The sequence below is a fragment of the Pteropus vampyrus genome, unplaced genomic scaffold (genome assembly GCF_000151845.1).
Source record: "Pteropus vampyrus isolate Shadow unplaced genomic scaffold, Pvam_2.0 Scaffold560, whole genome shotgun sequence".
NCBI lineage: Eukaryota > Metazoa > Chordata > Mammalia > Chiroptera > Pteropodidae > Pteropus > Pteropus vampyrus.
The window spans coordinates 485,192-498,073 of record NW_011889341.1 but is presented as its reverse complement, the minus strand read 5'-3'; the positions used below and the strand labels follow the sequence as shown (position 1 = coordinate 498,073).

At 36.5% G+C, this 12,882-nt stretch overlaps 2 pseudogenes; one reads left to right on the top strand and one right to left on the bottom strand.

The window, feature by feature from the left end:
- Positions 1-12,882, bottom strand: part of LOC111733394 — a 50,520-nt pseudogene that overhangs the window by 3,700 nt on the left and 33,938 nt on the right.
- Positions 6,636-6,751, top strand: LOC111733397 (annotated as a pseudogene).

Below are 12,882 nucleotides of genomic sequence, written 5' to 3'. Positions count from 1 at the left end.
CCCCTGAATTAGTTTTGAAATCTTCATTTTTCTTCACTTGTAACTTCAGGCTATGTAACCATGAAACATTCTCTGAATTCCTTCAATACATACATTATCTTTAAGTGGCTTTACCCAGTCTCTAGAAAAATTTCTGTTCCTTAGGCTCTCATAAATATTTTGCATAAATATATAATTGAATTTTCAAGAGCAAACTGTCAAGGATTAGAAGAAGATATTTCCAGTCTTAAAATAATCTGGACATTTTGCCACTTGAAATTAACTTCCTGTCAAATCTCCATCTTGGAGAATTATGAAACTAATGATCCATATCCTTCAAAAATCAACGACTTCCCAAAGAAGCTAAATGAAGATTTATTTTTGTGACCCATGGAATCCAAAACATTTTTCTTCTGCAAGTAGAAAAGAACCTACAGTTGAATATACAGATTTATAAATAAATTCCCATGGGATTCAGTTGAATAGTCATAAAAATTCAGCTAACGTTGGCACTTATCTTCATGTGTGTATGCCAAGATACCGTGAGGTTCGACACTAGTAAAATTTGTTCCTTTCACTTAATCCTTGTTCTCTTAGGGAGCTTGTATTTGTACATTATAAGGAGAATGTGACTATCCGATGCCTTTTTAGGATATTATAATAGAGGCTAACTTGGTCTACCATTACTACCCCTAAGTTATACCTTCTCCACATATTATATAAACAAATGATCTTAAAACCACACATAGCATTGCCTAAAAACCAGTATTTACAAGACTATTTGCAAAATATCTAAATGGGGAGACCTAGAGACTGACACTCCGACCACATAAAAATATGTCGTGAGACTTCTTTCCTATTGCTTCCTTTGTGCTGTGTCAGGAAATTCCTTTGGTGTCATCTAGGAAAACATCTGCTACCCTTGTCTTTACTTCTCATTTTGCTATTTGCTTTATTCCAAGCCATTATTGAATGGAAATTGAAAATGAGTGTACTCATTTTCCTTCGACTCATCCTCTTTTTAATATCAGAGAGTGGACAGAACTAAAACATCAATCAATGCTAAGTCAATAACTCTTGGAAGAAAATGTTCTGTTTCTAGCTCTCCTAATCATCCTTCTTCTAATTACTTCCTGAACAAGGTCTGACTTTGAGGACCATGATGTGACCTTCATTTTAACTTTATTTTGAGTGAAATCAGAAGTTTCATATACTTTGTACATCAGCTACCACTACTTGAAAAGATAATTTTTGAAAGTGGGAGTCTAAGTGATTGACCCTAACCAAGGGTGTGGAAACTGCATCTCAGCTCAGCCCAATAGACTTACTTCTCACAGCCGCACATGATAAGTGATATATTTGGCTGTGGACAGCTGCTGCAGAAAACTGTTACCCAAACCTGTATGTTGTGGTCCGTTTCTTTCTGGCATGTAGACAGGCACACTTTACGAAACATTTTGGATTGATGGAAGTTTCCTATTCAGCTGATAGCACTGCATTTGAATCTCTATACTGCATTTTATGAATGTTATTCAGAACTTATTCTGAACATTCATGTAGTACTTTATAAATATTATCAGTCAAATATTTTCAGTTTTCAGTACTGCATCCATTATTCACACTCAAAAAGGCACTGATGATAAGGCTCAGGCACTCTGTGTGAATCCTGGCTTCTTGTGAGTTCCAGCCTTTTCTAGTTCTCCTGTACTTTGTATACGCAGGCCTGACTTTCAACATTTTACCAAGATATTAAAATATGCGTACAGGGCTTTAGAAAAATCACCATTTTTTAACCATTGTAGTGATATTTTATTCAGAACAAGATATTTATATAGTCAGCTTATCTACCAACAAGTTATACATTAATATCACAGACAAAATAATAACTTCACATTGGAAGAACTCAGCAAACACCAGCATAGCTAAGCAATTAAAATGAATGTCAGTAACAAAGGGAGAAACTGACATCACGTGCCTACTAACAGGATGCACTGAGAACACAGCATCTTTTTAGTGTTATTCCTGCCCAAAATGCATAATCTGAATCTACTGAGTAAACGTCAGATAAACCCATTTCAAGACATTCCACAAAATAAGTGGGCTTTACTCTTCAAAAAATTTCATTGTCATTAAACATAAAGCAAGGATGAAGAACTGTCACAGATTGAAGGGGATAAAGGAAAGGTAACAAGTAAAGGCAATGAGGGATCTCAGGTGGGTCCTGAATGAGGAAACAGATCTATGAAGGTTCTTATTTGAACACAGTCAAATTTGAATATGGACTTTGAATTAGAAGAAGGGTCAGGAAACTTTCTGTGAAGGATCAGATGGTAAATATTTTAGCTTTGTGTATCACATAGTCTCTGCTGCAACTACTCAACTATGTGGTTGCAGCTTGAAAACAATCTTAGATAAAATGTGCTTATGTTCCAGTAAAACTTTATTCACAACAACAAGCAGCAGTGGTCCATATCTGACCTGAGGGCTAAGGTTTGCAGATCCTCAAATTAGAGAATAGTATTAGATCAATGTTAAATTTCCTGATTTTGATAACTTTACTGTGATTTATTGTTCTAGGGATCTACCTCCTGTGGTATTTAAAGTAAGATTCATAGTATGTGTGACTTAACTCAAATGGTTTTTGGGGGAAGTATAGCTAGAGATAGTAAAAAAAGGAGAAAGGAGAAAATGTGATAAAATATTAGTGAAATCTGGTAAAGAATAAAGGAATTTCTTCATACTACACTTGAAACTGTCCATAAATTTGAAATTGTATTAAAATAAAATTAATCAAAAAATCTAAATTTAAAAAATAAGCATGCACACCATATGGATGTCTATTTTGTCATTGGTTTTCTAAACCTATATAGTCAATTCGTCACTTAAGGCTGTTACTTTCTCTAAATAGCTATACTGACATTAAGTATTTTAAAACTCTCATTTTTAAAACGTCTTCACTCAACATGCACTCTGTCTGTGGCTGTTTTTGTGACTCGGTTAAGTATTTTTCAAACTTAGCATTGGGAAGGTATAGAAAGAAATTTGGGGAGTTAGAGGATGTGAACCTAAGCTCCATCTATGTTTCTTATTAGCTGCATTTACAGACATATCACTTAACTTCAGTTTACTCATTTATAACTATGGCAGTGTTGTTCTGAGCACTGCAATAATGCATATGATGCTGTAAAATCCATAAAGTGTTGTGCATAAGTATGAGAGATTTACCCTAGCTTATAGTGACTAGATTTCCTAAGCTAAAGAGAAAATGCATAACATGCCATCATATATACATATACTTTGAAAACATCAGATGGATTCACTTTTATGAAACCAAGGATTTTGAGACAAGAAGTGAAACTATCATGGACATCCTCTCCAAACCCAGTCAAAGAAGCAACTAAGGAGAAGTTGAGATATTGACAAAATGTAATCCTACATTCCATACTGGAAATAAATGTGTGAGAAATCCTTCCAGAGACGTATAGAAAATGTTTGGGTCCCAACACGGAGGGGAAATGAGTAATTGAAACTGGAGAGGATAAAAGACCCAAGGCAAGGGCATAAGTTGGGGCAGATGATTCTATTTGTATTTGTTAATTTCCTCCACATTGTCCTGGAGCGCCACGAGGCAGGGATGTGACTAAGTTGGGCTAGGTCAGGCATGGAACTGGGAGGTACCTCCCGATTGCACGTACAAATCTCGATGTTTACTTACTGTCTGGCACTTGTTGCAGAGCACGCAGAGCCTTCACAAAACAAGATACGTGTGGAAAAAGCAAAGAAATAAATAAAAGTATAAATCAAGGAGTGTTCGAGCCTGGACACATGGATCTGTACCAGCTGTATTCATGTGGGGCAATTAAAAGACAGAGTCTCTAATATTGAATAAACAAAAATAATCCCAACAATATCCCATTTTAAAAGATATACTTAAAGATATGGGGAAATAAATATACGAGGCACATATAAACCACAAGATTTAACATCACATGCTCTTTGAACATGGTCCATTTGAAGCAGTTTTAAAACATGACCACAGAATATTAGAGATGAGATCTTTTTCCCCTCTTCTTGAATCTGGGCTGGTTTGGATGGCTTCAACCCATAGAGTACCATAAATACCACTCCATGTGTCTTGTGAGTCTAGGTCACAAACAAGTCAAGCAGATTCCATCTGGGTCTTGTAGAACACTTTCTCTCTGGATGCTCCACTCTGGGACCCAGCTGTCATTCTGTGAGAAGCCTTAGGCCAGAGTCCACGTGTAGTTACTTACTCTCTAGTCTGTTGTGTCAGCTAAGCCTGGCCTTTAATGCATTGCAGCCTAGGTGCCAGACGTACGAGTAAAGAAACCTTTAAGTGACTGTGGTCCCAGTCATTAAATCCTTCCAACCTGAGGCCCCAAATATTGCGGAGTGAAGAAAAGCCATCCTTACTGTTCCCTGCCTAAATTTATGTCCCATGGCATCCTTGAACATAATAAAATTGTTGTTTTATGAGGCAACGCATAACTAAGACAATCAAAATCTTAGAATAAAAGAGTGATAAAAATCGTACGTCTTGAGGAAAAAATGCTTAATAAACCAAAATGTTAAATAATAAATTTTAATGTAAATGATTAGATCTTTTGAATTTAAGAACAATGGGAGTGGTAGCTGTCAAAATTATGGAATATATCTAAAGCACAACTTACAGAGAAATTTATAGATTTGAATATGCTTATTAGAATATGTGGAAAAAGTAGCTTTTGACTAAGCTTTAAAAATCAACAAACTAAATCTAAAATATGTAAAATACAATTAGGAGCAAATTAAATGAGATAGAATGTAAAATATGAGTTAACAAAAGCTGGTTCTTTGAAAAGGCAAGATAAATATATCTATGCATGACTTATCCATATAGCTAATGTGATCAAAGAGAAAGAAGATGCAGTAAACAAAATGGAAATCAAATAGCAAGCTCATATGATTATATTGAGCCTAGTGGATAATCCAGGATAATCTCCCTATTTTAAAGCTGCTGATAAGAACCTTAATTGCATCTGCAAAGTCCATTTTGGCATGCAATATAATCTATTCCTGGGGGAGAAAGGAGAGGAAGAGAAGGTCACAGGGACCACAATTCTGCCTACCACGCCTCCCATGTACATGTGGGATACAGACTCCTTAAATTCTGCTACTGTCAACTTTGCCAGCCTCTAATCAAAAACTTCTGATCCTCTCTCATGGGGGTTAAATGTTTGTGTTGTCACCTATTGCGATTTTTTTTTCCAGATCTTTAAATCTTAAGAAAGCTTTGTGTTTTAGCTTTGTCTAACCCTCTGCTTTTCTGCTTCAGAGGCTGAGGGCCATGTCTTATCTCTGGAGATATTGCTAGGGAAGCTTGCAAATTTTACATGGTGCTTACTGAAGGAACTCTGCAGTGTCTCCAATACCTAACACTGCCGTTGGTGCCCTGAGTATATTCTCTAAATGTTTGCTTGATAAAGTGACAGTGCTGCCTAATGAACTTTGCCATAAAGCAGACCTGTGTTCAAATGATGCCACTGCTACTTATTAAGCAGATGAATGGGGCTGTAGGATGTATAAGTTACTTAAACTTTGCCTTACATCCTCATGCATAACATAGGGATAATGTCACCTCTCCCTTATCACAAATGGCCATTATTAAATGCAAAAACACACTGCAAATCTGTCCTCCGACAAACATTTTTGAATATCTTCTAATTGTCAAGCCTTGTGCCTTTTAATGGCTAATTTAGTAATAAACAATACAAGCAGTCTCTTTCCTCATGGAGTTCACCATCTAGAAGGGAAAATATATGTACCTGTGAGTTACTTTAACGCCTGGTGTATGAGCCACCTTGATTCTCTTTGTCAGATGGCGGCCCATACGTGTATACCAGTGAGCACCACGTAAAACGTGCAAGTTTCCCTAGTAGTATCTCCAGAGGATGCCTAGCACTCTCTTCTGTACCTGATTGCTCTCCTCTGACCTATTATGTGTTTATCCAGGCACCTTATACCAGTTAATGACCCTCTCCATAGTTCTTTTGGATTAATTTTTCTGGTCGATTGTCTGTCTGGTTATTAATCTCAGCTTCAATCCTTAATGCTGCTTTTCAAATCACCCTTGTTCCCATTCTCTGTAGAATAAGGGCTGTCCTATCCCAAAACTATATTCAAATCAATCTCTGGGACCCTTCGAGATAGAGCGCCTGGATTTTTATAGAGAAATATTGACACTTGGGCAGAAGGGCAAAGTTTCCATTTCTCTTATACTACTCAATGGATTTTTGATCCTTCTCCAATCCTTCCTTCCTTATTAATCAAAATCAACCTGTACTATGAGCCAAGGGCTGAAATTTGAGAAAGTACTAGAAGATCTGTGGACTCCCACCTCAAAATGCTCTAAGCACTTGTCCCATTTTGTTCCATCAGCAGTATTTGTACCTGGACTAGTTTGCCTTGTTTCCCACAGAAATGCCTCCACTGAAATCCGATTCCATGTGACACTCAGCATTTATGGAGAATCTATTTAAGAAGCATCCATTTAAGAGTTGTTGTATTAGGACGTGGTTCCACAGTGTAGCGGTTAGCACGTCTGCTCTACACGCAGAAGGTCCTGGGTTCATACTCCAGTGGAGCCACAGTCCATGGTCTACGGCCATGCCACCCTGAACAAGCCTGATGTCTGATCTCAGAAGCTAAGCAGGGTCAGGCCTGGTTAGTGCTTGGATGGGAGACCACCTAGGAAGACCAGGTGCTGTAGGCTTAAATAATAATAAAAAAAAGTTGTATTAAAAAAAACTGAAGTTGAAGATAAGGGTCCCTCTATATGTCCTTCTTAGAATTCAATGTCAAGAAACAGCTGTTTTGGCACCTTAAATTCTTTGCTTCTTTTCATCAGAAAAGAACACAATATTACCCAATGGATCCTACTTCTTGTTTGGGCCATTAAATTGACTGTTCAGTTTCTATCCATTTAGTCCAGATTCCAACACAATCCTCTCACTCCTCTTTTAAAATAGGTTCTCATATGTATATGTATTTGTATGTTTACTCATTTTTTTGGTATTTTAACTACACTCATCAAGAAAATTTTCATTTGGTATTTTAAATTCTTTTAGAATTAAGCGAAGTGTAATTTATAAGTACTTTAAATTTATAAGTACTTTAAATTTGTCATCTGGAAGATGAGTTATTGCCATACTGAACCCTCGGGTAAATATGCACAACCTCTCATCCAGTCCAGCAACTCATGAGCTGCAGACATCATTTGTCCCATAGTCCAAAATGACATTTATTCCCAAAATGACATTTATTCCCAAACAGCTTTATTCTAAGCTGTTTATAGTCACTCTCATGGTGCAAAAACAAAAACAAAACTCAGGTTCATTAGCTCATTCTTAAATATTGAGCTTTGGAATACTCTGGCCAATCTAGACAGCTCTATATGATGCAAATATGAGGATTGAAATGGTGAAAATAAAATGATATATAAAGCAATTTCTTCCAAATGAACCTGTGATGGCTGCGTTGGTCTTTGCTCTTTTGAGACTTTGCTCTTCATACCTGAAATGACTTAGCCTGCACATTAATAAGGTTTGGCCAAAAATTGTACCCTGAAACTCTAGGAGTAAATGCAAATACTCCCCAACTCCATCTCTAGCCCCCATTGCTATGTTTCTGGAGATGAGAGGCATTATGATTTTCAACCATTATTATTAGCTCGATATTATTTTTCGAAAATAATATGTAGAGCCCCAATATCTAAAACAGGTAAAAGCAAAACTACTTGAATTGAAGCATAGATAAGAAACCTTGAGCCCTGGTTCTGACAGGTTTTGATAGCCCTGTTTTGGCTATCTCTGTTCCGATGGTTCATAGCTCTTGGTGTATTCGGTACCTCTGAAGGAGAAAGATCATCACTTAGAGCTTAATCTAGCACACGGGAATTCTTATGTTTATGCAGAGTTTAATATGTAGGAAATAAAACTGAAAAATATTTATAGAAGTTATTTGACCTCTCTGAATCTCTAAAATAAGTGATAGCGACTGCCTGATAGGATTAAATGAAGTACTGTATATATTAAAACAGAAGATGCTCAATAACTTTTAGGAGAAAATAAAACAAAATTCTGCAAAATTTATCTCCTAATATAGCTGAAGTCATTCAATTATAGACGTGTTAAAGTTAACAACTTAATTCATTAATATTTTTTACTGAAAGGTTTAATCACTATGAGCTGAAAATATTTTTTAGCATTATTGAAGTATGATTGACAAAAATTATTTATATTGAAGGTGCATATGTGACGATTTGATAAACCTGTACACTGAAATGATTACCACAATCAAGTTAATTAACACATCTATCACACCTCACATAGTTACCACAGTCTTTTGTTTTGTTTTGTTCTTTCTGACCCTTCACCACTATCTCCTTATGCTTGCTCCTATGATATAGATGACATGGAATGAGCAAACTTTCCATTTGCTAATCAGAGGTGTTCCCATAATCATGACAGGTACATTTCAACAATGGAGACAGATTTTCACTGGGCCATCCTATTGTACCATCCGCCCTCCTGTTACACATTTCTGAGACAGAGATTTAGTCCTTAACAGATCTTTTTTTTTCTTATTTTATATGATCTAAATAGCCAGTAAAATGTCAAAGTGGAACCCATACACCTGTATTTAATATTAATACACAGTATCATAGAAATTTGAACCTTTTGCTCATTGAGCAGAGAATGTGATAGCTATTTTCTGCCATCGCTACTTATACTATAGGTTGTTGGCATGGTTATTTTTTGTTTCCCCCACTCAGTGCATTTTTGTAATAATCCTTGAGAATAGGATTGTGGTTGGCCTATTCTTCAATCTCTCTTAAATTTTCCGAGATTATATGAAATATACCCAATACAGTCTCTCTTAATCATGTAAGTATGTGAATAAAATTTGAATTAAATATTGGAAACACATGCCAAATGTCCCTGAAGAATTTCCTCGTGCAATCTAGAACACAACACTTTGAATCACCAAGAATGTAACCACTGGATGTCCATCTCATCCGTGTGGATAAAGGATCATTATGTTCATCTTCCCCAGGGCTTTAGTTTTCTCACATCACTTCTAGCTCCCCCTGTAAACATGCACAATTATATCAGTGATAGCATGATTCTAATCTATTCTTGGCTCTTCATGCTGTAGAGACTACTCATCATTCTTCTCTCCTGGGCATCCCCTAGTCTGAGATGGGTAATTACCACTGAATTGCAGAGTTTGAAGAACAGCGAGTAACAGTGACTTCTGATCCCATAAACAAAGATGAGGACTCAAACAGAATTTGAGATTTTACAAAGGAAATATACAGTAGTAGAAAATGCTCAGATAATTATATTTCAGCTCCTTGGCAAGATGGAGATCATCTCTCTGGTGGTCCTGCCACTTGGTCCTAATAAAACAGAGCAGTAAACACTCCCTGGCAGCCCACATTGGAGTATGCTTTATGTCAATCCTTGCTGCCTTTGTGTTCATTCGACTTCCAGAAACAAATACGAACACACAAAATGCTTTTAGATAGCCTCCCACTTTGCCATTTGGAATCTATATATTTCCATCACCTCCGTCTATCTGTCTGTATTCACTGACATCTAGTGCAATGAATGAGACCAGATGCAATAACACAGAGAAAAAGAACCCAATGCAATTCTTGCCATTTGCTTTGGGCTGCCTGTTCTGTGGGCAATAGCAGAGGATGGCCTCTGTGCCTAGATTTTTTGTAACTTCTTAAGCAGCTCCAACAGAAGCTTTGGTGGTATAGGGGAGCTACTCTGAAATCTCTCTCTTTGGCATACAGATTACTTTAGGCTGGTTATTTGTAACAGCAGACTCAGGAAGTTTTTCTTTACCCTTCCCTTAGCTGCCTAAAAGAATTTAGACAGAAGGCCTATTCCAGGAAGAGAACTATCACCAGAGATAAATACAAAGAGTAGGTAGAAGCTAGCTGTAGTAAACAGGGAAACTTAACAAGGACTCTTTGCATTCCTTTCTCTCTCTCTCTCTCTCTCTCTCTCTCTCTCTCTCTCTCTCTCTCTCTCTGTCCCTTTGTCTCTGCATGGCATGTCAATCATTTGTGTATCTTTCATTTGCTCCTCCTATCTTCCCGTGAATTGTCTTCCTCCCCTTTGGAGTCCCAAACCCCTACCTCCTCCCTAGCTCAGGATGGCATATAAATCTCAAGAGCCTGACTTGTCAAGAAGCCTCGTCTACCTGGGCTTTCCGTACTTACAAATTAAATTTGTTTTTCTCTTATTACTATGTTCTTTATCACAGGGAGTGTCTTATCCAAGACCTATAAAAGAGGAGAGGAAAAGTTATTATTCCTCCCCTACAATGGACAAGGAAATACCAAGAATTAATTGATCGAAGCTTGCATCCGTTCTTCCTTATTTGGTGTACAATGCACATTGGAAAACATGCAAAGATCCTTTTGGCTTTAATTCTAATATGCTACCAAGTGATTGAAATTACCCGCCTTCTGGCTGTGACTATAAAAACAACCTAGAGACGGAAGGTTTTGACAACTGCATTAGCAAAAGATCTATGAAAAATATTAAGATCAAGTACTTTTTTATACTCATAAAAAGGCAGTGAAGAAAACTGCAAAATCACTTATTTCTTGCCAACGGCAAGAAAATATAAGCACAAAGAGCAAACTAACCACAAACACCATGGATATCACCACATGTTCTTTATGTTTATGCATCGTGTAATGAAAAAGGTTTTCCAGAGTGCAAACTGTAAATACATTTCAGAGAAAAATGAAAATGAAGAAAAAGCTAAGGTATTGTTTTGTATATGATTTTACTATTTTTCTTGCCTTTTATCTTGCTTCTCATCAAAGGAGAAAAACTGTAGTAGGAATAACAGTAAATCTTTTTGAAGGGTACTGTTTCATCTAAAAAGATGATATTTCTTAATGACAGTGGTGAAACAAGGATAATAAGCTGGGTGGTATGACTTATGGAAGCTCGGGGCTAGGTTTAACTTTCCCAATGCAAAAGAAATTCAATGACAGAGCTGAAACATCCTGGCTACTATGGTTGGTATATTACACACACAAAAAGGCAATTTCAAGGGAAACACAGTTTCCCATTGGTAATTTATAAAACAAAAGAATTTTGTCTACTTTGATGATGACAGCGTTTTTAAACTCTAAAGGTAAACTAAAGTATGGCTCAATGAGCTAAGCAGCATATTAAAAGCAAAAACAATGATTCTTCTTTAGAGATTAATGATAACTAATTTCAGTACATTTCTGTACTGGAGGGGGAGACATCCCTTTAAAAGATGTAAATAAAACATGTTCTTGGCCAAATTTCCACCGAGTAGGATAGATGATCAAAATAGTTCTTGCAATTAACATGCTACTCTTCACGTTATAGTGGATATTTAAGTATCACAAAGGATAAAGCTTTATCTTGATTTTGAAAAAGGAATGTGGTTTATTTCTATATTTATGAAATGGTTTTATTTCTAAATGTTGTTAAAAATAAGTGGTCTCTTATCATGCCATTTTTCTCAATTCATTTAAATTTTAAATAAATGTAAATAATATGAACTCTACTGTCATCCTGTTCCTTAACTCTTATCGGCCTCCAGGGAGGAAGGGTGGTAATGTGGGAAAACACAAGCGAAAATGAAAAGACTCACTAGAGCTATCTAATATCAGACATGGGTGACTCTTCATTCTGTGTTTCACTTTGCTTCAGTGTAGCAATAGATTTGTTTCTATTCAGCTCTAAAATGTCAGTAATTTTTCTAATGGGACTATCAAAACTCCAAATGTACACACTGGGGCAAATATACATGGCTTTATATAACTGCATCTTATTAACCACTTAATATGTGGTAGTCACTGACCTAAATTGTACAGTCACTTATTTCTCATTTAATCCTCACGACAAACCTATGAGTGATGTGCCCTTTTTCCATTTTATAGGCGGTAAAATTGAGGCAAAGAAAGATTAAGAAATTTGTACTATATAGAAATAAAATGAGGGGGAAAAGAGCCCTGAACTATGTGCTATGAAGGATTGAAAAATGCCACAATGTAGACATTTTTATATTTCTCATAATCTAAATAGATCGACTTTATATATGAATATAGACCCATACACCTCTAGTATAAGAGAATGAAATAATATAGAGATCTATCAGATAATGCCAGTCCAATTTAGATGATCGCTTAGTCAATTAGGTATGTGTGCACACATAACATACTCAGATCCTTTATGTAATAAGATTGGATATAAATAAATGATTGTAAGTGAAGAGGAAAAGGGAATGGGAGAATATTAAGGCAAGGTGGCAGACTGATATACATATTGTCAAATGGCAAAAATACAATTTATTAACAAATTTGATAGCCTTTATTCAAAGGAAAACAATCCATGGATTAGGGGGGTACAGTGCCTCACAAGCAGTGAACACTACTGCTGATGGATCTGGAGCAAGATCAAGTTTTATAGAGCATTAGAAGAGATGCCACGGAAATGGCATAATTGGCTAGCAGGCTGGGGATTTCCTTATAAGGCAAGTGGGTCCTATTTTCCAAGGGAAGGTGAGCTAGCTATAGCTAAGTTGGAGGATTGTGACTGGTGTATGTTAGGATTTTTTTGACAGGTGTTTCTCAAAAGTGCAGACACATTTAGGTTTATATTTGTGACATGGGCCAGGCCACTGGGGCAGTCTCTATTTTGTGGGTCCTGATATATGAATTAAATTTATCAATATGTATGGATCGTATGGCCTAGTGCAATTGCTAGAGCTGAGCTATGATGCATCTCTAACAATACAGTCACCAAAACAGGGAGGAAGCTAATCTCACAAGCG